This window comes from Trachypithecus francoisi, unplaced genomic scaffold, assembly GCF_009764315.1.
Source record: "Trachypithecus francoisi isolate TF-2019V2 unplaced genomic scaffold, Tfra_2.0 Lachesis_group8, whole genome shotgun sequence".
Lineage (NCBI taxonomy): Eukaryota > Metazoa > Chordata > Mammalia > Primates > Cercopithecidae > Trachypithecus > Trachypithecus francoisi.
The window spans coordinates 48,335,730-48,360,189 of NW_022681473.1; the positions used below are offsets into that span (position 1 = coordinate 48,335,730).

At 37.3% G+C, this 24,460-nt stretch overlaps 1 long non-coding RNA gene across 1 annotated transcript; it reads left to right on the forward strand.

Moving 5' to 3' along the window:
- Positions 1-86: 86 nt before the first annotated feature.
- Positions 87-23,482, forward strand: LOC117081184. Its single transcript, XR_004436121.1, has 3 exons — positions 87-242; positions 2,268-2,395; positions 23,316-23,482. It is a non-coding gene; the product is annotated as an uncharacterized LOC117081184 (long non-coding RNA).
- Positions 23,483-24,460: the final 978 nt, after the last annotated feature.

Consider the following 24,460-nt stretch of genomic DNA (forward strand, 5'->3'; position numbering starts at 1 on the left):
GCCACAGGAGGTGGCTTAGAGGGCTTTTTGCCTTTCACCGTGCGATGCTGCCCTACTGGCAAATGTATCATCGTAACTAGGCACCTGTGTTTAAATGTAATGTTTCAGGCTGACTGAATCCTCACGAATACCCTCCACCCAGGACAAAAACCTTAACAAAAAATGGCTTCTACCATTTCTACCTGGTGTTCTCCATTGCGCGCGGGGGATTTCTAAGTGGCCGGTGATGCTGCTTTCTAAAGGTTTTGATGAATATTTCGCTATTTTCCCATACAGAAATGAGTTCAGTATGTTGTTAAATGTTGGCTAATTGGCGGTTATTGAAAACGGGGATTCAGCTGAGGGAAATCTGTTAAGTTTTCATATGGCTTTGTGTGAGGTGGGAGTGCTCCTTACTGACCTCGCTGCGGATGTCTGGGCACCGTACGGTAGGGGCCTTCACCAAGCAAAGTCCGTCCCTGCTACATAAGCCCGCCCCTTTTTAAAAAGTAATTATTGAGATGAAATTCACACATAAAAACCATCTTAAAGTGTACAGTCCAGTGGCACTTAGTACATTCACAATCGTGTGCAGCTGTCACCTCTGATTCCAAGACGTTTCACCACTCCAAAAGGAACCCCAGTGCCCGTTAGCAATCCCTCCCCATTTCTCGCCCTCTCCAGATTCAAGTGATCACTCCTCTACTCAAAAAGCCTTGCCTTTAAAAGTATTTATTGTTAAGATACTGGAGACTATCTCCTACTTTATCAAGGTGTCTGAATCTGTAACCAGGTCTGAACTTAACTTTCTGTCAGAATCCTTGTCCTTAGTAATTCTGAAGCTTTCTCACCTTGAATACAAACGTGATTTTTTTTTTTTTTTTTAAGCCAAAACTAGGCCGGGGGGCGGTGGCTCAGGCCTGTAATCCCAGCATTTTGGGAGGCTGAGGCGGGTGGATCACGAGATCAGGAGTTCGAGACCAGCCTGACTAACATGGTGAAACCACGTCTCTACTAAAAATAGAAAAATTAGCCTGGCGTGGTGGCGCATGCCTGTAATCCCAGCTACTGGGGTGCTGAGGCAGGAGAATCGCTTGAACCCGCGAGGTGGAGGTTTCAGCGAGCTGAGATGGCGCCACTGCACTCCAGCCTAGGTGACAGAGCAAGACTCGATCTAAATAAATAAATAGTTAAGTGATAGGGATAATACATATCTAGTGTTTCGGAACTGAGAGCAGTCTGTGAAACAATGCTTAGCCATTAGCTTTTGAACTCAGTAATTGCTCTAGTTTGACTGCCTATGTACCAATATTACTTACCCAGATTTCAGATCATCACTGAACCATTCATAGAACTGTGACCAGTGGAAGGTAGTTTTTAAATTTATGCAGTCATAGATTAAAATTCTCCCTTATTTTGGGAGCAGAAAAATAGCATAATAATAAGCAATATATTAGAAGTATAAGTAATATAATAGAAAAAAGATGTCAGGGTCATATTTTATAAGTATAACCAAACAAAGAACATCTTAATCTATTAGTTCTGTGGTAAGAATAAATTATAAATAAAGGAGGAGGAGAGTAAACCCAAGAGGAAAAAAAAAAAAGCATTGTTTTAGGAAGTGGTTGATTGCTTTTTGCTAGAATTAAAATATTTTCATTACTAATTCCATGATTCTACTTAGGTTCTATTAATTACAATGAAATTACATTTAAGTTACAGAGTTTTGCAATTTCGACTACAGTTCACCTCTAATGGATTTGACAAATGGTTATTTAGAACTCTTAGCTATATTACCAAAACAAGTAAGATGGCTGAATAGGTACTTTAGACTGCTAAAAGAATTCTGAAATGGCCGGGCGCGGTGGCTCAAGCCTGCAATCCCAGCACTTTGGGAGGCCGAGACGGGCGGATCACGAGGTCAGGAGATTGAGACCATCCTGGCTAACACGGTGAAACCCCGTCTCTACTAAAAAATACAAAAAAAAAAAAAACTAGCCGGGCGAGGTGGTGGGCGCCTGTAGTCCCAGCTACTTGGGAGGCTGAGGCAGAAGAATGGCGTGAACCCGGGAGGCGGAGCTTGCAGTGAGCTGAGATCCAGTCACTGCACTCCAGCCCCGGCGACAGAGCGAGACTCCATCTCAAAAAAAAAAAAAAAAAAAAGAATTCTGAAATAAGAAAGGACTATCAATAAGAATAGTAGTTACTATATAATTTTAATTTTACTGCTTGGTGAAAGTCCAGAAAACTTTAATGAGCTAGCAACATGTCTTTTATTTCTTCACCAGAATTGTTGGCATCTGGATGGTAAATCTTCAAGTTACTATGAAAGAAGATCACAAACCAAAAAGTAACATAGAAAATACTAAAAACTGGAACATTTTATCAGATTTTACTCATATACAGAAGGCTATAGGTAAGGATGAAATTATACAGTGTAACAGAATGCATATATGCCACAGAAACTCAGTAATGCTCCTCTTTCTTGTGTTGTAAAAACAAAGATACACTATCACGAGTGAAACAATGAAATACCTTCTTCAGGATTGGGACTGTTTCATCTCCATTTTGTTTCTGGCACAATGCCTGCTACAGGATAGCTAATAAATGTTTCTGAATTAATATAGGAAGGATGAAATTATATAGTACCAGAATGGTATCTTATATGAGACCCAGAAACTCAGCAGTGTTCTTTCTTGGGTAGTACAGACAAGGAGAGGAGGCCCTGTCACTGAGAACTTTCCATTTTTTAAAAATTTTCCCAACATTTAGCATGTAGTAGGCAGTCACAGATATTTGTCGAGTACATTCTCTCAACCAGGGATAGTCATAATTGAGCATAGTTAAACCTGAAGAGGACATAAAGGGTTTGAAGATTATGTTGTGTACAAAAAAATCTGCTGTTTCACTCGAGACTAAAAAAAAAAAAAAATTCCTAGGGCCATAATTACAGTTACCATTTATTAAATACCCACCATGTACCATATACTTTGCTACGGGCTTTTTATAGGTGATTTTTAGAATTGACTTCAAAGTTTCACAATAATTTGCAAGAAGTAGGTAATTTTATAGGTAATTAAGCTTAAGAAAAGTTAAATACTTGCTTAAAGTAATGTAGCTAGTGAGTGATTCAGTCCTTAAGTCTAATTCCAAAAGCCAGTGCACTTTCCACTGTGCCAATATAACCCAACATTAAATAAGATGTTTCATATATGTCAGGAAGTGTGCCAAGTCTGAGGAAAACCAGAGTAAATAATGCATAATCCTTTACTGCAAGGAGTTTACAGCTTGACAGGAGAATGATTAAGTGGCATCAGTAAGTTACAAATAAAATGCTGTGGGAACAGCTCATTTTGGCTGAGGGAAATCAGAAAATTATTTCCCAAAAGTTTTTGAGCTAGGCCTTGAAAAACAGTTCGGGCAGGATGGGGCATGTATTCAGTGATGGTTAGTGTCCAGTGTGCTGAAACCTGACAAGCCTAAAAGTATTGTATTCTGAGACAAAATTCTATAGGCTAGTCAAAGCCAGGCTGTGAAAAGCCTTGAGTTTGAGTCTCTCACTATATGTGTTCAGATTAAGATAATCTCTTTCATAGATCTGTATGACCTATTTTCTAATACTTCTCCATTTAAATTCATTTTATGCATTCTAGCCAGATTCGACCTCTGAAAATGGAATGTAGAGATTCTCCTGCTCAAAAACTTCTTGGAGCTCCCCATTTTATACAGAATTAAGTTGATAGAATTAAGCCTATAATTAAAACAAGAATTCACTTCTTGAGGAAGAATAAGTTCGATATTCTGATCTCAATAATCCATTCCAGTCTTATTTGTCTTATTTTCTACTATTATCTTTTACTTATCTTGTTTAGCCTGCCACAACAAAAATATGTGCTATAATAAAGGTATTGAACAAAGATACTAGGCTTACTGACTGTTCTAGACTCTAAGCTGCTTTTGGATAGGATCTGAGCTTAGCACCATGACATATGTAAACTATCACTCAATAGATATTTGTTGTTTTAATATATGAATGGGTGAGATTAGAGAGGGGCAGGTTTATGTGGTAGGATGAGTTTGATTTTAGAGATGTTCAAGTATTGGCAGGACACGAAGTGGAACTGTTAAAAATATGGGCTTCAAAGTTAGGAGAGAGCAATAAACTTAGAAATCACCCATCTAGAGGTGATGAGTCAACAAGGAGAGTAATTGAGCTTGCCTAGTGAGTGCCTAGAAGAGAGATACTTGGAACAGAAGAAGGAGGAGAAGATTAAGGATGGAATGAGGAAGAAGAGCGTGAGGTCAGAAGGTAGACATAGAACTAGAAGAAGGATAGGTTAGTGTCATTGAAGCAAAGGCAAAAAATGTGAAAAAAAAAGCTGTGGTGGACTATGAGATGAAACCCATTTAGAAGCTGATTTTAAAGGTATAATATAAATGCAACTCTAGGGTCTAACAGAATCCTGAAAACAAGGTATAAATAAATACATATTTGTGGTTGATGATGGTTGATGATTGGTTAACTCCCATTCTGTCCATTGGGCAGGCAGATTTGTCAGAGTGCTACTGTGATTTAAAATGTGGCACTATAAATATTAACGTGATTATTTCACACATACCTAGGAACTTAAATGAAAGAGGAATGAAAAGGGAAATGAAAAATGTATTGCTTAAAATTGCTTCAATAAAATTGTTGTTGATGTATATCTTCTTTTTTTGTTATTATACTTTAAGTTCTGGGATACAGAACAGAAGTGCAGAACGTGCAGGTTTGTTACATAGGTATACACGTGCTATCATCTACATTAGGTATTTCTTATAATGCTCTCCCTCCCCTAGCCCCCCACCCCCAACAGGCTCCGGTGTGTGATGTTTCCCTCCCTGTGTCCATGTGTTCTCATTGTTCAGCTGCTGCTTATGAGTAGGAAAATGTGGTGTTTGGTTTTCTGTTCTTGTGATAGTTTGCTGAGACTCATGGTTTCCACCTTCATCCATGTCCCTGCAAAGGACGTGAACTCATACTGCATAGTATTCCATGGTTTATATGTGCCACATTTTCTTTATCCAGTCTGTCATTGATGGGCATTTGGGTTGGTTCCAAGTCTTTGCTATTGTGAACAGTGCTTCAATAAACATACATGTGCATGTGTCTTTAAAGTAGAATAATTTATAATCCTTTGGGTATATACCCAGTAAAGGGATTGCTGGGTCAAATGGTATTTCTTGTTCTAGATCCTTGAGGAATCACTACACTGTCATCCACAATGGTTGAACTAATTCAGCTTTCCTATTTCTCCACATTCTCTCCAGCATCTGTTGTTTCTTGACTTTTTAATGATTGCCCTTCTAACTGGTATGAAATGATTGTGGTTTTGATTTGCACTTCTCTAATGACTAGTGATGATGAGCTTTTTCTCATGTATTTGTTGGCTGCATAAATGTCTTCTTTTGAGAAGTGTCTGTTCATATCCTTCACCCACTTTTTGATGGGGTTGTTTTTTTCTTGTAAATTTGTTTACGTTCTATGCAGATTCTGGATATTAGCCCTTTGTCAGATGGATAGATTGCAAAAATTTTTCTCCCATTCTGTAGGTTTCCTGTTCACTCCGATGGTAGTTTCTTTTGCTGTGCAGAAGCTCTTTAGTTTAATTAGATCCCATTTGTCAATTTTGGCTTTTGTTGCCATTGTTTTTGGCATTTTAGTCATGAAGTCTTTGCCCATGCTTATGTGCTGAATGGTATTGCCTAGGTTTTCATCTAGGGTTTTTATGGTTTTAGGTCTTATGTTTAAGTCTTTAATCTACCTTGAGTTAATTTTTGTATAAGGTGTAAGGAAGGGGTCCAGTCTCAGTTTTCTGCATATGGCTAGCCAGTTTTCCCAAAACCGTTCAGTAAATAGGGAATCCTTTCCCCAACTGCTTGTTTGTGTCAGGTTTGTCAAAGATCAGATAGTTGTAGATGTGTGGTATTATTTCAGAAGCCTCTGTTCTGTTCCATTGGTGTATATATCTTTTTTGGTACCCGTACCATGCTGCTTTGGTTACTGTAGCCTTGTAGCATAGTTTGAAGCCAGGTATCTTGATGCCTCCAGCTCTGTTCTTTTTGCTTAAGATTGTCTGGGCTCTTAAAATTATATGGGCTCTTTTTTGTTTCCATATGAAACAAAGTAGTTTTTCTTATTTGTGAAGAAAGTCAATGGTAGATTGATGGGGATAGCATTGAATCTATAAATTAACTTGGGCAGTATGGCCATTTTCACTATATTGATTCTTCCTATTCATGAGCATGGAATGTTTTTCCACTTATTTGTGTCCTCTCTTATTTCCTTGAGCAGTGGTTTGTAGTTCTCCTTGAAGAGGTCCTTCACATCACTTGTAAGTTGTATTCCTAGGTATTTTATTCTTTTTGTAGCGATTGTGGTTGGGAGTTCACTCATGAATTGGCTCTCTGTCTATTATTGGTGTATAGGAATGCTTGTCACTTTTGTACATTGAGTTTGTATTCTGAGACTGCTGAAGTTACTTATCAGCTTAAGGAGATTTTGGACTGAGATGATGATGGGGTTTTCTAAATATACAATCATGTCGTCTGCAAACAGAGACAATTTGACTTCCTCTTTTCCTATTTGAATACCCTTTATTTCTTTCTCTTGACTGACTGCCCTGGCCAGAACTTCCAATACTATATTGAATAGGAGTGGTGAGAGAGGGTATCCTTGTCTTGTGCCAGTTTTCAAAGAAGATGCTTCCAGTTTTTGCCCATTCAGTATGATACTGGCTGTGGGTTTGTCATAAATATCTCTTATTATTTTGACATACATTCCATCAATACCTAATTTATTGAGAGTTTTTAGTATGAAGGGGTGTTGAATTTTATTGAAGGCCTTTTCTGCATCTATTGAGATAATCATGTGGTTTTTGTCATTGGTTCTGTTTATATAATGGATTACATTTATTGATTTGTATGTGTTGAACCAGTCTTTCATCCCAGGGATGAGGTTGACTTGATCGTGGTGGATAAGCTTTTTCATGTGCTGCTGGATTTGGTTTGCCAGTATTTTATTGAGGATTTTCACGTTGATGTTCATCAGGGATATTGACCTCAAAATTTCTTTTTTTGTTGTGTCTCTGCCAGGTTTTGATATCAGGATAATGCTGAACTCATAAAGTGAGTTAGGGAGGAGTCCCTCTTTTTCTATTTGGAAGAGTTTCAGAAGGAATGGTACCAGTTCCCCTTTGTATCTCTAGTAGAATTCAGCTGTGAATCCGTCTGGTTCTGGGCTTCTTTTGGTTGGTAGGCTATTAATTACTGCCTCAATTTTAGAACTTGTTATTGGTCTACTCAGGGATTCGGCTTCTTCCTGGTTTAGTCTCAGGAGGGTGTATCTATCCAGGAATTTATCCACTTCTTCTAGATTTTCTAGTTCATTTACATAGAGGTGTTTATAGTATTCTTTGGTGGTAGTTTGTATTCCTGTGGGATCAGTGGTGATATCCCCTTTATCATTTTTTATTGTGTCTATTTGATTCTTCTCTCTTTTCTTCTTTGTTACTCTGGCTAGTGGTCTATCTATTTTGTTGATCTTTTTAAAAAATCAGCTCCTGGATTCATTGATTTTCTGAAGGGTTTTTTGTGTATCTCCTTCAGTTCTGCTCTGATCTTAGTTATTTCTTGCCTTCTACTAGCTTTTGAATTTGTTTGCTCTTGCTTCTCTAGTTCTTTTAATTGTGATATTAGGGTGTTGATTTTAGATCTTTCATGCTTTTTCCTATGGGCATTTAGTGCTATAAATTTCCCTCTAAACACTGCTTTAGCTATGTCCCAGAGATTCTGGTGTGTTGTGTCTTTGTTCGCATTGGTTTGAAATAACTTATTTATTTTTCCCTTAATTTCATTGTTTAGCCAGTAGTTGTTCAGGAGCAGGTTGTTTAGTTTCCATGTAGTTGTGTGGTTTTGAGTGAGTTTCTTAATCCTGAGTTCTAATTTGATTGCACTGGGTCTGAGAGACTTGCTTTTTATTTCCGTTCTTTTGCATTTGCTGAGGAGTGTTTTACTTCCAATTGTGTGGCCAATTTTAGGATAAGTGCAATGTGGTACTGAGAAGAATGTATGTTCTCTTGATTTGGGATGGAGAGTTCTGTAGATGTCTATTGGGTCCACTTGATCCAGAGCTGAGTTCAAATCCTGAATATCCTTGTTAATTTTCTGTCTGGTTGATCTGTCTAATATTGGCAGTGGGGTGTTAAAGTCTCCCACTATTATTGTGTGGGAGTCTAAGTCTCTTTGTAGGTCTCTAAGAACTTGCTTTATGAATCTGGTTGCTCCTGTATTGGATGCATATATATTTAGGATAGTTAGCTCTTCTTGTTGACTTGATTCCTTTACTATTATGTAATGCCCTTCTTTGTCTTTTTTGATCTTTGTTGGTTTAAAGTCTGTTTTATCAGAGACTAGGATTGCAACCTCTGATTTTTTTTTTTTTTTTTTTTGCCTTTTATTTGCTTGGTAAATATTCCTCTATCCCTTTATTTTGAGTCTATGTGTGTCTTTGCACGTGAGATAGGTCTCCTGAATATAGCACACTGGTGGGTCTTGACTATCCAATTTGCCAGCCTGTGTCTTTTAATTGGGGCATTTAGCTCATTTACATTTAAGGTTAATATTATGTGTGAATTTGATCCTGTCATTATGATGTTAGCTGGTTATTTTGCCCGTTAGTTGATGCAGTTTCTTCATAGTGTCGATGGTCTTTACAATTTGGTATGTTTTTGCAGTGACTGGTACTGGTTGTTCCTTTCCATATTTAGTGCTTCCTTTAGGAGCTCTTGTAAGGCAGGCCTGGGGGTTACGAAATCTCTCAGCATTTGCTTGTTTGTAAAGGATTTTATTTCTCCTTTACTTATGAAGCTTAGTTTGGCTGGATATAAATTCTGGGTTGAAAATTCTTTTCCTTAAGATTGTTGAATATTGGCCCCCACTCTCTTCTGGCTCGTAGGATTTCTGCAGAGAGATCTGCTGTTAGTCTGATGGGCTTCCCTTTGTGGGTAACCCGAACTTTCTCTCTGGCTGCCCTTAACATTTTTTCCTTCATTTCAACCTTGGTGAATCTGAAAATTATGTGTCTTGGAGTTACTCTTCTTGAGGAGTATCTTTGTGGTGTTCTCTGTATTTCCTGAATTTGGATGTTGGCCTGCCTTGCTAGGTTGGGGAAGTTCTCCTGGATAACACCCTGAAATGTTTTCCAACTTGGTTCCATTCTCCCCATCACTTTCAGGTACACCAATCAAATGTAGGTTTGGTCTTTTCACATAGTCCCATATTTCTTGGAGGCTTTGTTCATTTCTTTTTGTTCTTATTTCTCTAATCTTGTCTTCATGCTTTATTTCATTAAGTTGATCTTCAATGTCTGATATCCTTTCTTCTGCTTGGTCAATTTGGCCATTAATACTTGTGTATGCTTCACAAAGTTTCCATGCTGTGTTTTTCAGCTCCATCCATTCATTTATGTTCTTCTCTAAACTGTTTATACTAGTTAGCAATTCCTCTAACCTTTTTTCAAGGTTCTTAGCTTCCTTGCATTGGGTTAGAACATTCTCCTTTGGCTCGGAGGAGTTTGTTATTACCAACCTTCTGAAGCCTACTTCTGTCAGTTCATGAAACTCATTCTCCATCCAGGATTGTTCCCATGCTGGCCAGAAGTTGTGATCCTTTGGAAGAAAAGAGATGTTCTGGTTTTTGGAATTTTCAGCATTTCTGCACTGGTTTTTCCTCATCTTTGTGGATTTGTCTACCTTTTGTCTTTGATGTTGGTGACCTTCGGATGGGGTTTCTGTGTGGAAGTCATTTCTGTTGATGTTGATACTATTCCTTTCTGTTTGTTAGTTTTCATTCTAACAGTCAGGCCCCTCTGCTACAGGTTTGCTGGTATTTGTTGGCAGTCCACTCCAGACCCTGTTTGCCTGGCTATCACCAGCAGAGGCTGCAGAACAGCAAAGACTTCTGCCTGATCCTTCCTCTGGAAGCTTCATCCTAGAGGGGCACCTGCCAGATGCCAGTCAGAGCTCTCCTGTGTGGGGTGTCTGTTGATCCCTGCTAGGAGCTGTCTCCTGGTCAAGAGGCACTGGGGTCAGGGACCCACTTGAGGAGGCAATCTGTCCCTTAGCAGGGCTCGAGTCCTATGCTGGGAGATCTGCTGCTCTCCTCAGAGCCAGCAGGCAGGAACATTTAAGTCTGCTGCAGCTGCGCCCACAGACGCTCCTTTCCCCAGGTTTTCTGTCCCAGGGAGATAGGAATTTTATCTATAAGCCCCTGACTGGGGCTGCTGCCTTTCTTTCACAAATGCCCTGCCCAGGGTGGAGGAATCTAGAGAGGCAGTCTGGCTATAGTGGCTTTGCGGTGCTGAGGTGGTCTCCACCCAGATGTATATCTTCTGTTCTGGCCATAAAGTCTATATGTACATAAAGCAGCAATATTCCAATTGGTATTGTCAAAAAGAAGCTATGAGTTTAAATTAGTGGGTAATAATCCTTTTTAAAAAAGAAAATTCAAATAATAAATACTGATCTAGAGCATATGAAGTTGAAAAAAATTAAAAAAGAAAACTGGATAAAATTTCCCCTAACATTCCTGTGTTGTTCTTGTCAGTTATAAAAGTAATATGGCGCTGGGCACGGTGTCTCATGTCTGTAATCCCAGCACTTTGGGAGACCGAGGTTGGCAGATTCCTTGAGGTAAGGAATACGAGACTAGCCTGGGAAAGATGGTAAAACCTCATCTCTACTAAAAATACAAAAAATAAAAATAAAAATAAAAATTGCTGGGTGTTGTGGCGTGCGCCTATAGTCCCAGCTGCTCAGGAGGCTGAGGCACAAAAATTGCCTGATCCTGGGAGGTCAAGGCTTCTGTGAGCTAAGATCACACCCTTGCGTTCTAGCCTGGTCAGCACAGCGAGATTCCGAGATTCCCTCTCAAAAAAAAAAAAAGTATTATGTCAGCCTGAGACTGGCTAAATAAATTATGTTATGTTATGTTACATCCACACAGTGGAATACTATGTAGCCATTGAAAAGAAAGATGAAGCTCTGTAGGTACTGATATGGGGCAGTCTCCAGAAAAAAAAAAAAAAAAACAGCGGCCAGGCACTGTGGCTCAAGCCTGTAATCCCAGCACTCTGGGAGGCCGAGACGGGTGGATCACGAGGTCAGGAGATAGAGACCATCCTGGCTAACATGGTGAAACCCCGTCTCTACTAAAAAATACAAAAAACCAGCCGGGCGAGGTGGCGGGCACCTGTGGTCCCAGCTGCTCAGGAGGCTGAGGCAGGAGAATGGCGTGAACCCGGGAGGCAGAGCTTGCAGTGAGCTGAGATCCGGCCACTGCACTCCAGCCTGGGCGACAGAGCGAGACTCCGTCTCAAAAAACAAACAAACAAACAAACAAAAGCAAGGTGAGTATAGCAAATAAAGTGAAGTAGATATATTAAATTGTGTCTGTGTTAAAATAATCAATGTATATTCATGACATATTTCCCCAAAAATATCCAAGAAACTGATCACAGTTTTAGACTCCATGGTTGGAGTAGTGGTAGGTGGGGGCTAGGTGTACTGGTAGCAAGGAGATTTTTCACTATGCTTTTTCTGTCTTTTGAACTTTGAATTATCTGAATATATTAACTAAAAATTTAACCGTAAGTGAATACACAAGTAAGTAAAATTGGATTTTAGAAAAGTCAGGGTCACAAGGATAAGCAGACTCACACAAAAATACAATAATTCATTGGAAAAGACATGGAAAATAAAAATATGAAAAGGAAATAAAATCACTTAGTAATGCCATAGTTCTGAGGTTGCCACAGTTAACATCTAAGCATAATTCCTTCTGGTCTCTTTATTCTAGTGATTTTGAGAATATTTCATTTTGGTCTTAATACTTTGTTTTCAATGGTTATATTTTAATTTTTGCTCTAATCAAGAGTAAAGCAATATCTGAGTGTCTCATCAGTCACTATATTTGTGAATAATTGGAACCTTTACTTTTGCCCTGTTCTTCCCTCCCTGACTTCCAGGATAATACAATTTAGAGTTTTAAATATAGATTATTGTTATTGCATGAATTGTTATATCACATGTATTTTCCATCAATAATAATATCTTAGCATATGCCTTTAAGCTTTTTAAATAATAACTTTTATTTTTGGTATAATTTACATACTATATAATTCACCTATTTAAAGTATACAATTACATGCTTTTTAATGTAGTCACAGAGCTGTGCAACCATCACTATTGATTGTATTTATTTATTTATTTTTGAGACAGAGTCTCACTCTGTCACCCAGGCTGGAGTGCAGTGGCATGATCTTAGCTCACTGCAACCTCTGCCTCCCGGGTTCAAGCGATTCTTGTGCCCCAGCCTCCTCGTAGCTGGGTAGCTGGGATTACAGGTGTGTACTACCACGCCCAGCTCATTTTTGTATTTTTAGTACAGACGGGGTTTCACCATGTTGGCCAGGCTGGTCTTGAACTCCTGACCTCAAGTAATCCTCCCGCCTTGGCCTCCCAAAGTACTGGGATTATAGGCATGAGCCACCATGCCCAGCCATCACTATTGATTTTACAACATTTTTATCACCCTCAAAAGAAATTTTATACCTGAGGTAGATATTAGAAGAACCTGAAATAGACCTTTTCCCAGCTGAAGTTTAAATTTAACTCTGAATTTTAAGACAGTTCAAATAGGAAGGGAGGTATTGTTTTTGGTGGTCATTAACTAAAAAATTTAAAACAATTAACTTTATATTTAATATTCATGTTTCAAAAATCTAAAATTAATACAGAACAAGAAGTTATTCTAAGGATGTGCTAAAAATTCTAATTTTTTAAAAAATTCATCTATTAGTAATATTATAACATGTATAAATAAAAAACACTTAATTTTCCTAACATTTCAATTAATTGAAATTTAGTTGACTTCAATCCTTAGCTAACTGAATTTTTCTTTCTTCATCCAAATGAGGAAAAATAGAGAGAGAAAAAAAGAAACTCTGCACCTATTAGCCATCCCTCCTCCTTGTTTTCCTCTCATCTCCCCCAACCCCAGGCAACCACTAATCTACTTCCTTTCTCTCTATATTTGCCTCTTCTAGCCATTTCATATAAATGGAATCATACAATATGTGGTCTTTTGTGACTGGTTTGTTTCACTTAGCATTTTTTTTTTCCTTTTTTAAGACAGGGTCTCACTCTGTCATTCAGGCTGGAGTGCAGTGGCACGATCTCTGCTCACTGCAACCTCTGTCTCAGCCTCCTCAGTAGCGGGGACTATAGGTGTGCACCACCACACCCAGCTAATTTTTGTATTTTTTTTGTAGAGAAAAGGTTTCACCATGTTGTCCACACTGATCTCTAACTCCTGGGTTCAAGGGATCCACCCGCTTTGGCCTTCCAAAGTGTTGGGATTATAGGCATGAGTCACTGTGCCCAGCCACTTGGCATGTTTTTAAGGTTCACCCATATTGTTGAATGTATCAGTACTTCATTCCTTTTTATGGCTGAATCAGATTCCATTTTATGGATATACTGTATTTGGTTTGTCCATTCATCAGTTGATAGGCATTTGGGTTGTTTCCACCTTTTTGCTATTATGAATAATGCTGCAATGAACATTTGTGTAGAAGAGATTTTTGTATGACTTTGTTTCCAATTCTTGTGAATATATGTCTAGGAGTGGAATTGCTGGATCATATGGTTACTTTATATTTAACCTTTTAAGGAACTGTCAGACTGTTTTCCAAAGTGGCTGTACTATTTTACATTCCCATCAACAGTGTATAAAGAGTTCAATTTCTCCACGTCATTGCCAACATTTGTCATCATCTTTTTTATTATAACCATCCTAATGGGTGTGAAGTTACCTTCTGTGTTGAAACTATATTTCAGTAGTTTTATGACAAAAGATGAGATGTGCAAAACACCAAGTATACTAATGAATATATATAAACACACGTGCACTAAAGTCTAGAGAGGAAGAGATAAAATCCTATTAATTTGCAGCAATGGTTCCCAAACGTTAATGGGCATTGGAATCAACTGATAGATGTTTTGTTTAAGCTTAGATTGCTGAGCCCTACCCCAGAGTTTCTGATTTAGTAGGTCTCTGATGAGTCCCAAAATTTACATTTCTAACAAATTCTCAGATGTTGATGCTGCTGGTCTGAGGACCACATTTTATTGTCCCTCTTTGTTTTTTTTTTTTTTTTTAAAGCCTACAGTCATTCTGAATGAAGACCACATTTTTTGGAACCACAAACTTGACAAACATGTTGGTAATGCTTACTTTGTGCCCAGTTTGTTCCTTACATATGCTTTACATTTGTTACGTACTATTATTATCCGTTTTACAGATCAGGAAACTGAGGCAGAGCTGAAGTAGTAGAGCTGATGGCCTAGTCTGGCTCTAAGTGTTTATGCTCTTAATCACTATGTTATGCTGCTACACAGAGTTAATTCACACATGGTATACATGTTTATTGAGTGAAAAATTGCAAATAATCAATTTTCTTCAAATTTGGGATGCTTACCTCCAAGAAAGGAGATTTATTCTCTTTCAAGACAATAGTCTAAAAATCCAAGTATTCCCTCAATGTGCTTGTGTGTATCAATTAACTAATTAGTTATTGTATTCAGTAATTTAAAAATTACTTTTATGTTTAAGGCCCAGTTTTATGTAATATAGTACAAATGTGAATTATAATTTGTATACAAACTAGTATTGTTGAATCAGTGGTTTTTGAGACTTCAGAGAGTCACAGAAATTATTTGGGCCTCAAGTTTCTTCATCAGACTATGCTTCTGTGATTTGGATTTAGTTGTTCCATTGTAAAATTCAAATAACGGCAATCATTTCTTAGTTGAGAGGGGAAAGGGGAAAAATTGAGTGGATGGACTTTTCTTTCTTTTTTATTTTTTGAGTTGGAGTCTCTCTCTGTCACCCAGGCTGGAATGCAGTGGCTCAGTCTTGACTCACCACAACTTCTGCCTCCCAGGTTCAAGTAGCTGGGATCACAGGCCCCCACCACCATGCCGGGCTAATTTTTGTATTTTTAGTGGAGATGGGGCTTCACCATGTTGGCCAGGCTGGTCTCCAACTCCTGGCCTCAAGTGATCTGCCCGCCTCAGCTTCCCAAAGTGCTAGGATTACAGGTGTGAGCTATTGCGCCTTGCTGGAGATGGACTTTTCTCAGTTTTTTTTTCTTTTTCTTTTTAACTTTCATTTTAGGTTTGGGGGTACATGTGAAGTTTTGTTACATAGGTAAACACATGCCACAGAAGTTTGTTGCATATATTATCTCATCACCTAGGTATTAAACCCAGTATCCAATAGTTATCTTCTCGGTTCCATTTGCTCCTCCCACCTTCCCCCCCTCAAGAAGCCCCCAGTGTCTGTTGTTTCCTTCTTTGTGTTCATAGGTTCTTATCATTTAGATGCTTCTTATAGGTGAGAACATGTGGTATTTGGTTTTCTGTTCCCGCATTAGTTTGCTAAGGATAATGGCCTCCAGCTCTATCCATATTCCAGCAAAAGACATGATCTCATCCTTTTTTATGACTGCATACTATTCCATGGTGTCTATATTTTCTTTATCCAATCTATAATTGATGGACAATTAGGTTGATTCCATGTCTTTGCTACTGTGAAGAGTGCTGCAATGAACATTTGTGTGCATGTGTCTTATGGTAGAGTGATTTATATTCCTTTGGGTATATACCCAGTAATGGGATTCCTGGATTGAATGGTAGTTCTCCTTTTAGCTCTTTGAGGAATTGCCATACTGCTTTCCACAATGGTTGAACTAAGTTACACTCCCACCAATAGTATATAGGTGTTCCCTTTTCTCTGCAACCGTGCCAGCATCTATTGTTTTTTACTTTTTAGTAACAGCCATTTTGACTGGTGTGAGATGGTATCTCATTGTGGTTTTGATGTGCATTTCTCTAATGATAGTGACATTGAGCTTTTTTCCATATGCTCATTGGCTGCATGTATGTTTTATTTTGAGAAGTGTCATTTCATGTCCTTTGCCTTTTTTTTTTTTTTGAGACAAAGTTTCACTTTGTCATACAGGCTGGAGTGCAGTGGTATGATCTTGGCTCACTGCAGCCTCTGCCTCCTGGGTTCAAGTGATTCTTCTGTCTCAGCCTCCCAAGTAGCTGGGATTAAAGGCACGTGCTACCACACCCAGCTAATTTTTGTATTTTTGTAGAGACAGGGTCTCACCATGTTGGCCAGGCTGCTCTTGAACTCCTGACATCAAACGATCCTCCTTCCTTGGCCTCCCAAGTGCTGGGATTACAGGTATGAGCCACTGCACCCTGCCCATTGCCCTTTTTAGTGGGGTTGTTTGTTTCTATCTTGTAAATTTGTTTAAATTGTTTAAGTTTCTTGTAGATGCTAGATATTAGACCTTTGTCAGATGCATAGTTTGCAAATATGTTCTCCCATTCTGTAGGCTGTCCATTTATTCTATTGATATAGTGTTTTTTTTGCAGTGTGGAATTTCTTAAGTTTATTAATTTTTACTTTTGTCGTGATTGCTTTTGGTGGCTTTGTCATGAAATCTTTACCTGTTCTTATGTCCAGGATGGTACTGCCTAGGTTGTCTTTCAGGGTTTTTATAGTTGTTGGTTTTACATTTAAGTCTTTTATCCATCTTAAGTTGATTTTTGTGTAAGGAAGGGGTCCAGCTTCCATCTTCTGCATATGACTAACCAGTTATCCCAGCACCATTTATTGAATAGGGAGTCTTTTCCCCATTGCTTATTTTTGTCAGCTTTGTCAAAGATCAGATGGTTGTAGATGTGCAGACTTGTTTCTGGGCTCTATTCTGTTCCATTTGTGCAATTTTATATATTATTCCATTATCACAGTGCTATAAAGAATTACTTAAAAGTGCGTAATTAATGAAGAAAATGGGTTTAATTGACTCACAGTTCTGCAGGCTATACAAGAGGCATGGCTGGGGAGACCTCAGGAAACTTACAATCATGGTGAAAGGCGAAGGGGAAGCAGGCAATTCTTCACACGGCTGGTAGGAAAGAGAGAGAGAGAGAAGCATTGCCTGCATGGAACAGGGAAGGTAGAGAGCTCAGGGAGGCTAGAGAAAGACCCACTCATTGCAGTGACACTGAATCAAAATTCAGGCGGCTGCTTGTCAGTTGTGAAGGGATCTTTTCCAGCAGACCCATCAGCTCTCAAGTTTCCCCCTTGGGGAAGAAAAAAAGTTCCTCATGTCCCATGATCTTGTATATACCTAATCCTGTCACCCATAGCCATCAGCAAAGAGTGCAAGGCAGATTAATCCAAAGAGAATAGTGGTTAGCGTCCCATAGTGCCAAATCCATATTTAGCCAATATAGACTTTTCTAAGTGGGACCTCTACCACCCTAATCTTAGGAAGGACTCTAAGCTTCCTAAGTTGGGCCTTGAACCTAAGTTTAATCAAGTGTCCTTGCCTTTTATTAAAGGGGCCTTTAACCTTCTCTATCTTAGGAGAGATTGTCCTAAGTTTGGCCCCAGGCCCAACCCCGTCCCTCACCTGGGTAGAATGTATCCCACCACTTACCTAAAGTTGGCCAATTGGTGCTACAGTCTATTTACTTTGAGTTGGGGGTCTCCTCAGTATAGTCCCTTTGTGGTTCACCAGGAAGATGTTACTGGACTTTTCTTAGTTTTAAGTTTTTTTTTTTTTTTTTGAGACGGAGTCTTGCTCTGTCGTCCAGGCTGGAGTGCAGTGGCCGGATCTCAGCTCACTGCAAGCTGCGCCTCCCGGGTTTACGCCATTCTGCTGCCTCAGCCTCCCGAGTAGCTGGGACTACAGGCGCCCGCCACCACGCCGGGCTCGTTTTTTGTGTTTTTTTAATAGAGACGGGGTTTCACCGTGTTAGCCAGAATGGTCTTGATCTCCTGACCTCGTGATCCGCCCGTCTCGGCCTCCCAAAGTGCTGGGATTACAGGCTTGAGCCACCGCGCCCGGCCCAGTTTTAAGGTTTTATCCCTTAAAATTTTCTCAACTTCGAAAAGTTGCTGATAGGAAAACTCAAAGTTGATCGTATTTTGTTTGACAGCTTGTTTCCTCATGGATATTTTGTTTGTGATTATGTTTTTATATTGCATACATAAAAATTACTCATATTTTATGCAGTATTTCCTATTTCATGTATCAGTATTTCATTATGTTTTTATAATTTACTAATGTTCCATGATTTAAACTAGTATAAAGTGTTTTTGTTTGTTTGTTTTGTTTTTTGAGACAGTTTTGTTCTGTTGCCCAGGCTGGGGTGCTGTGGTGCAGCCTCTACCTCCTGGGATCAAGCAATCCTCCCACCTCAGCCTCCTTAGTAGCTGGACTACAAGCACATACCACCTTGCATGGCTAATTTTGTTTATTTTTTGTAGAGGTGAGGTCTCACTATGTTGCCCAGGCTAGCCTTGAACTCCTGGACTCAAGTGATCCTCCAGCCTTGGCCTCCCAAAATGTTGGCATTACAGGTGTGAGCCACTGTACCTGGCCTGGTGTGAAGTTTCTAAAGTTTATACTAACCTAGTTTATACTATCAAATATTCTCTGATATGCCTTGATTATATCAAGGTACAGAAAACTTTACTAAACATTTCTAGGTGATACGTAAGAAAGCATGTTTACTAATTAGTAAATTATATCAAGAAAATTTGTCAAAAACTTGGAAGCAGGCAAAACTGATAACTGGGTTTTTTTCAGGGGAATGCTGAATGTGTAGGGACTCTCCAGGGATTATTTGATTCTAAATGAGTGTGTACTTTTGATCATCTTTGATTGACTAGGCTATTTTACAACTCTGTAGGGATAAAAGAGAAATTTTATACATCTGAAAAGGATGCAAATGATTTTGGCCCATAACAATGTAAATAATTCTTATTCTTGGCAATGCAAATGGACTTTATCCAGTAGAGAATATAAATTTCTGTAAGTCAAATTCTATAATGAATTGGTTTTAACTTACTGATTTCCTCATTAATTACTCAGTTAAGTAAACTCCTTGACACTTAACATTTTGACTCATGCTGTTTTTATATTTATATGACTTATAGTTTTACAATTTTAGAAATTATATTTTAAGATTATGTGCCTGTGTAATATAAGTAGTTAATTATAAATGTATACCTTTGGATTTCTCTCTCTCTGTCTCTCTCTCTCTCTTTTTTAATTTTAAAAATAGAAGAAAGGTTTCGCCATGTTGCCCAGGTTGGTCTTTAACTCCTCTGCTCAAGCAATCTACCCACCTTAACTTCCCAGAGTGCTGAGATTACAGGCATGAGCCACCACACCCAGCCTATATATGTGGATGTTTTAAAAGTACCTATATGATGTGCTGAAAAATAAGAAAACAGCATTTCTTTTTAAAATGAAGAGTAATATTTTCCATTGTCACAAACAATGCATGTACACTGAAGATAAATTAAAATATATTCAGAAGCAAGAATAAAATTTAAAAATAAAAACATTTATAATCTCACCACTCAGGAATAGTAATCACTATTAAGACCTTGGAATACAGTGTTTCAGACTTGTTTCTTGGCATATATGCAATTTATTTCTGACCCAGGATCATATGTACATACTGATTTAAAAATTTTAAATACATAAATGAACATGTTTTGGCTGATTTTTTTTAAAAATTAAATTTCAGCATTCCTGAAGAGGGGGTCAACAAAGCTTCTTGTTAGCTACTTTAGCTGTAATAACTTTGCAGGTGACATGTTATTATTTTAGAAATGAAAGCATAAATGGGCACATTAAATCACCAAATATGGAAAAAATTCAAGCAAAATATTTTAATTCTCTAAATCATTAGAGGTGTCCATTGTGTATGGGATCTTAGAAGTCTGCTTGTATGTGTATCATGAGGAATGAAATATATATTTTTTTAAATTGTTGTTTGTTTTGTTTTGAAAAGGAAGCCTGCATGGAGGTTACTGGGGGATTGAGGATGGGGAAGAACTCAAGACTACAAAGGAAATGAAGCCTGGAACATCAGTATAGGAAAGCAGTCCTATCTTAGCTGTTAACATTTAAAAAGCCCTTTCAAGGACTAAAGAAATAAAGGCTACAAATGTCTGGAGCTTGAAATGGCTTTTATACTTTTGAACCTGTTACAAAAAGCTTTTCTTAGAACTCTCCTTCTTTTCCCTCCCCTAAAACAAAATGGTTGGAAAAGAAAAAAAAAAGAAGAATAGGAAAAGAACAGATATAAAGGATGTTGCCATAGCTTATTTTACGTTTCTGAGCCAGAAGAAAAGCTTAAAAAAAAACAAACAAACAAACAAAAAAAAAAAAACAAAGAGGAAGAGTTACCATATTTTAAAGTCTGAAGGAAATGAGGAGAATAAGTGGTTATATCCTTGAATTTTTGTGAATTGTGAATAGCTCAAATGTAGGTGCATTTCTAGAAGGAATCAATACTTCTTGATTGTGCTACTGCTAAACTTGTTTACAAACAAGCTGCAAAAAGTAAGAGAAAGAGGGTAGTGTGTATTGAGACTATTCTGTTTTTAATACAGTAATTGAACACAAATGTTCTATATCTGTCTTCATGAAGAATAAGTTTCAAAAAGATATACAAAGGACATAGGTTACCAGTTCTTATAAAGTTCCTCTCCAAACAGCCAAGAATGATTTTCCTTCCTTGTTTTATGATTTATTCGTTGTTTTATTATCAAAGAAATAGAAAAATGAATAACATTTGGTGACTTGTAGATTTTTTTCTTTTAGCATTATAAATCAAGATTTCAGAAGAAATCCTAGTTCTTTCTAATGGAGTCCAATTCTCTGAAATTAAAAACTTAAAAAGTTCTGTAATATAATATGAAAGTTCTACATTTTAGTCTCATTACTGATATTGATATCATCTTGGCCAAGTCACCTAACTTCTCACAGAGTCAAACTAGTTTATTCTAAGTTTCTTCCATCTGTAATGCTCTGTGATTCTATGAATTTAATAAATATGAAAGTAATCTTAAGGACAAAACCACATTTAAAAAACAATTTAGCAAAAATATTCCTAATTTCAAATATTCATAATATAAAATGAAATTTTAGTATAACCATAGATTTTATTTTTTGAATTATATTTTTGATGAAAACATAATAGACATACAGAAAAGTATACAAATCATAAGCGTATATAGCTCATTCATCACAAAATGAACATATCTATATAACCACTACCTGGGTCAAGAAATAAAACATAAAAAAAAAAAAAAGAAATAAAACATTTTCGGTGCTACTGACTCCTTCCTTCCCTCCCAATTACTATGACCCCCTCAAAGGTAACTATCTTGACTTTTAAGATCATAAATTAATTTTTTTTTCTGTTTTTGATCTTTATTTAAATAGAATCATACAGTATATTTTTTATATCTAGCTTCCTTTACACAATGTTATATTTTTGAGAATCATTATTGTTTTATAGTAGTGGTTGGTTCATTTTATTCTATATAGTATGCCATTGTATGAATTCATTTGTCGATGGGTATGTGAGTTGTTTCCAGTTTTTGACTTATTATGAATGATGCTGCTATGAACATTTTTATATATTTTTTATATAAATGTGCATGTGTTACTGTTGGGAATATGCTTGGGAGTAGATAATAATGCCAAAGGTTTTCCAAACTGCTTGTACCAATTTATACTCCCATATGCTCAGACCATAAAATTTGAACTGTTCCTTTATAACCATTGAAATGAAATGATCACTAATATGAAGCAAGTGAACTTTCTCAGAAGAAAATGATATATGGATACTGACCAGCTTTACTAATGCCTTTTTTTGTTTTGTTTTAGAGATGGGTTCTCTCTATGTTGCCCAGGCTGGCCTCCAACTCCTAAGCTCAAGTGATCCTTTGGCCTCAGCCTCCCTAGTAGCTGGGACTATAGGTGCATACCACCACACCTGACTACTAATGCATTTTTTTTTTTTTTTTTTAGACAGAGTCTTGCTCTGTCACCCAGGCTAGACTGCAGTGGCACAATGTCGGTTTGTTGCAACCTCCACTTCCCAGGCTGAAGCAATTCTTGGGCCTCAGCCTCCCAAGTAGCTGGGATTACAGGCATGCACCACCATGCCTGGATAATTTTTTGTATTTTTAGTAGAGACGAGGTTTCACCATGTTGGCTAGGCTGTCCCTGAACTCCTGGCCTATGCTTGATTCTTCCACCTTGGCCTTCCAAAGTGCTGGGATTGCAGGCATGAGTCACCATGCCTGGCCTCTGATGCTTATTTAAAAAAAATTATAGTACTATTCTTTGGAGACTAGAACTTCGGAATTTCTTACTACCTATCATTTGATACAGGGAAAAGCAGTTGATTTTTTTTTTCTTTTTTGCTAATTTTTGTTCCCTCAACTGAGAGTAGTTGGAAAAAAGTAAAACTTCAAAACCATTAAACTATTGTTTTTATCTGTTTTTTACTTCCTTGCTAAGCAGTGTTTTAATAATAATAAACATATTTAGCTGTTACAATGTTTTTGAATATATAGTACTTTTTGCTTTGAGTAGAGAGGAAGTTAATGTTTATTATCTATTCCTACAATGTTTCTGTTCCTCTTTTATTCCCCACTCCTCTTTTTTTCTTTCTAATTCTCATTGAAAGTTTAAGTTTTCATTAAGGACCTTGCTTCCTATGGGCTATCCACAACACATTAATCATAAACTATTTCTTTGGGGAAAATAAAACACCAAAAACTAACTTAACTGTAAAAATCTTATTTATTATAGCAAGACAGTGCTATTCTACAGAAATATAATCTGAGTCACAAATGCGAATCACATATGTAATTTAAAAATTTCTAGTAGTCATACTAAAAAAGGTGAAAAGCAACAGGTGGAATTCATGTTTCTAATGTATTAGAACCCAATATATCAAAAATAGTATTATTTCAATATATAATTATAAAAATTACTAATGAGAGATATTTTAGATTATATTCTTAAAAAATCTGGTGTGTACTTTATACTACAGCCCTTCTCAATTAAGGCTAGTCACATTTCTAGCACCCAAGAGCCCCGTGTGGCTATTGGCTACCCCGTTGGACAATGCAGGTTTAGGCTTTCCATAACAGAATGGGAGCAAGTCCCATACTGTACAAGGTAAACATGATTTACTCATGCTTTTAGTAACATTCCACTGTAATATGCTCTAATAGTGGGTCATTAATCTATGTTTGACACAGGATTTTTTAGTTTCTAGAGTAGGAAAGGGCTCCAAAGTACTGAAATTTATTTTTTGAAAATTTTCCAACAGGACTGTTTTGCCAGATTCCAAATGGCAACTTTTAAATCAGAGCCTTGAAATCTACAGAAGTCCAGTATATACTGAGGTAATTTGCTTATTCTAATGAGCAGTAGCAAGAGACACATCTGGTAGACATAAAAGACCTAATGAAAATTAAAAGACACAACATTTGGAACAACTGGTAGGTAAATAACAAAGGTATTTATAATAACCTCTTTCTTATGAGGGAAATTTTTCTGAGGGAAAAACAACATGACATTGTATGAAAAGAACTTTGAAAGTTTAGTAATTTTAGGGAAGTTGGAAATCAAACAAAAGTTCCATGGAAGCAGATTTTTTTTTTCCATACAACAATGTTGTACATAATTTCTTGTTCACTAGGATAGTCTACATAAACCTATTTGAAATATAAGATCGCTCAACTAATTATCATTTGCAGTAATAAATAGTGTTGCAATGCTAAAAGTAAAATATTTGTATTTTATTATTTCTAATACTTTTGAAAAATTATGTAGAATTCTTTGGAAGATGAGGAAGGAGTTAAATGGAGACATAGATGTTTTTAACAATTAAGTGGTTCATGATGGAGGTTATTTTTTCTGGTTTTTTATTATGGAAATTAAAAAAGATATTCACACATGGGCAGAATCGTGAGTATGAACACCATGTGCTTAGTGGGGAAGTAAAACGTTTTTGGCAAAGAAAAGTTGGATCACAGTTTTCTCCATTAGTCATCACATGACAGGAGCAACTTGAGATGATTTAGTAGCTACCTGATTTGAGTTCTGCAGGAGTGGAAGGAGCTGGGGAAGTGTAGTTGTGACAATGTAGACTGCATTGCTTCATGGATTGAGTAAATTGGTACATGGTTTAGTGTTTTGCAGACCAGTGACTGAATTCTGGAAGTAGGCAGTGTAGGATTCCTGTGTTTGGCTGTTCCTTCTTTTATCTTTTATCTATTAACTCTAGATACTTTGCTTGGTTTCTTGTTTAGTTTCAACATTGTGCAAATTTTATACTTGTATGAATTTTAGAGTTACTAGCTATTAAGAAAACTTAAATTTTTAGGAACAAAGTATGATTTCTCCTTTTTTAAATTTTTTATTATTTATTTATTGTTTTTACAACAGCAAATGTATGATTTCTCTAAGCAG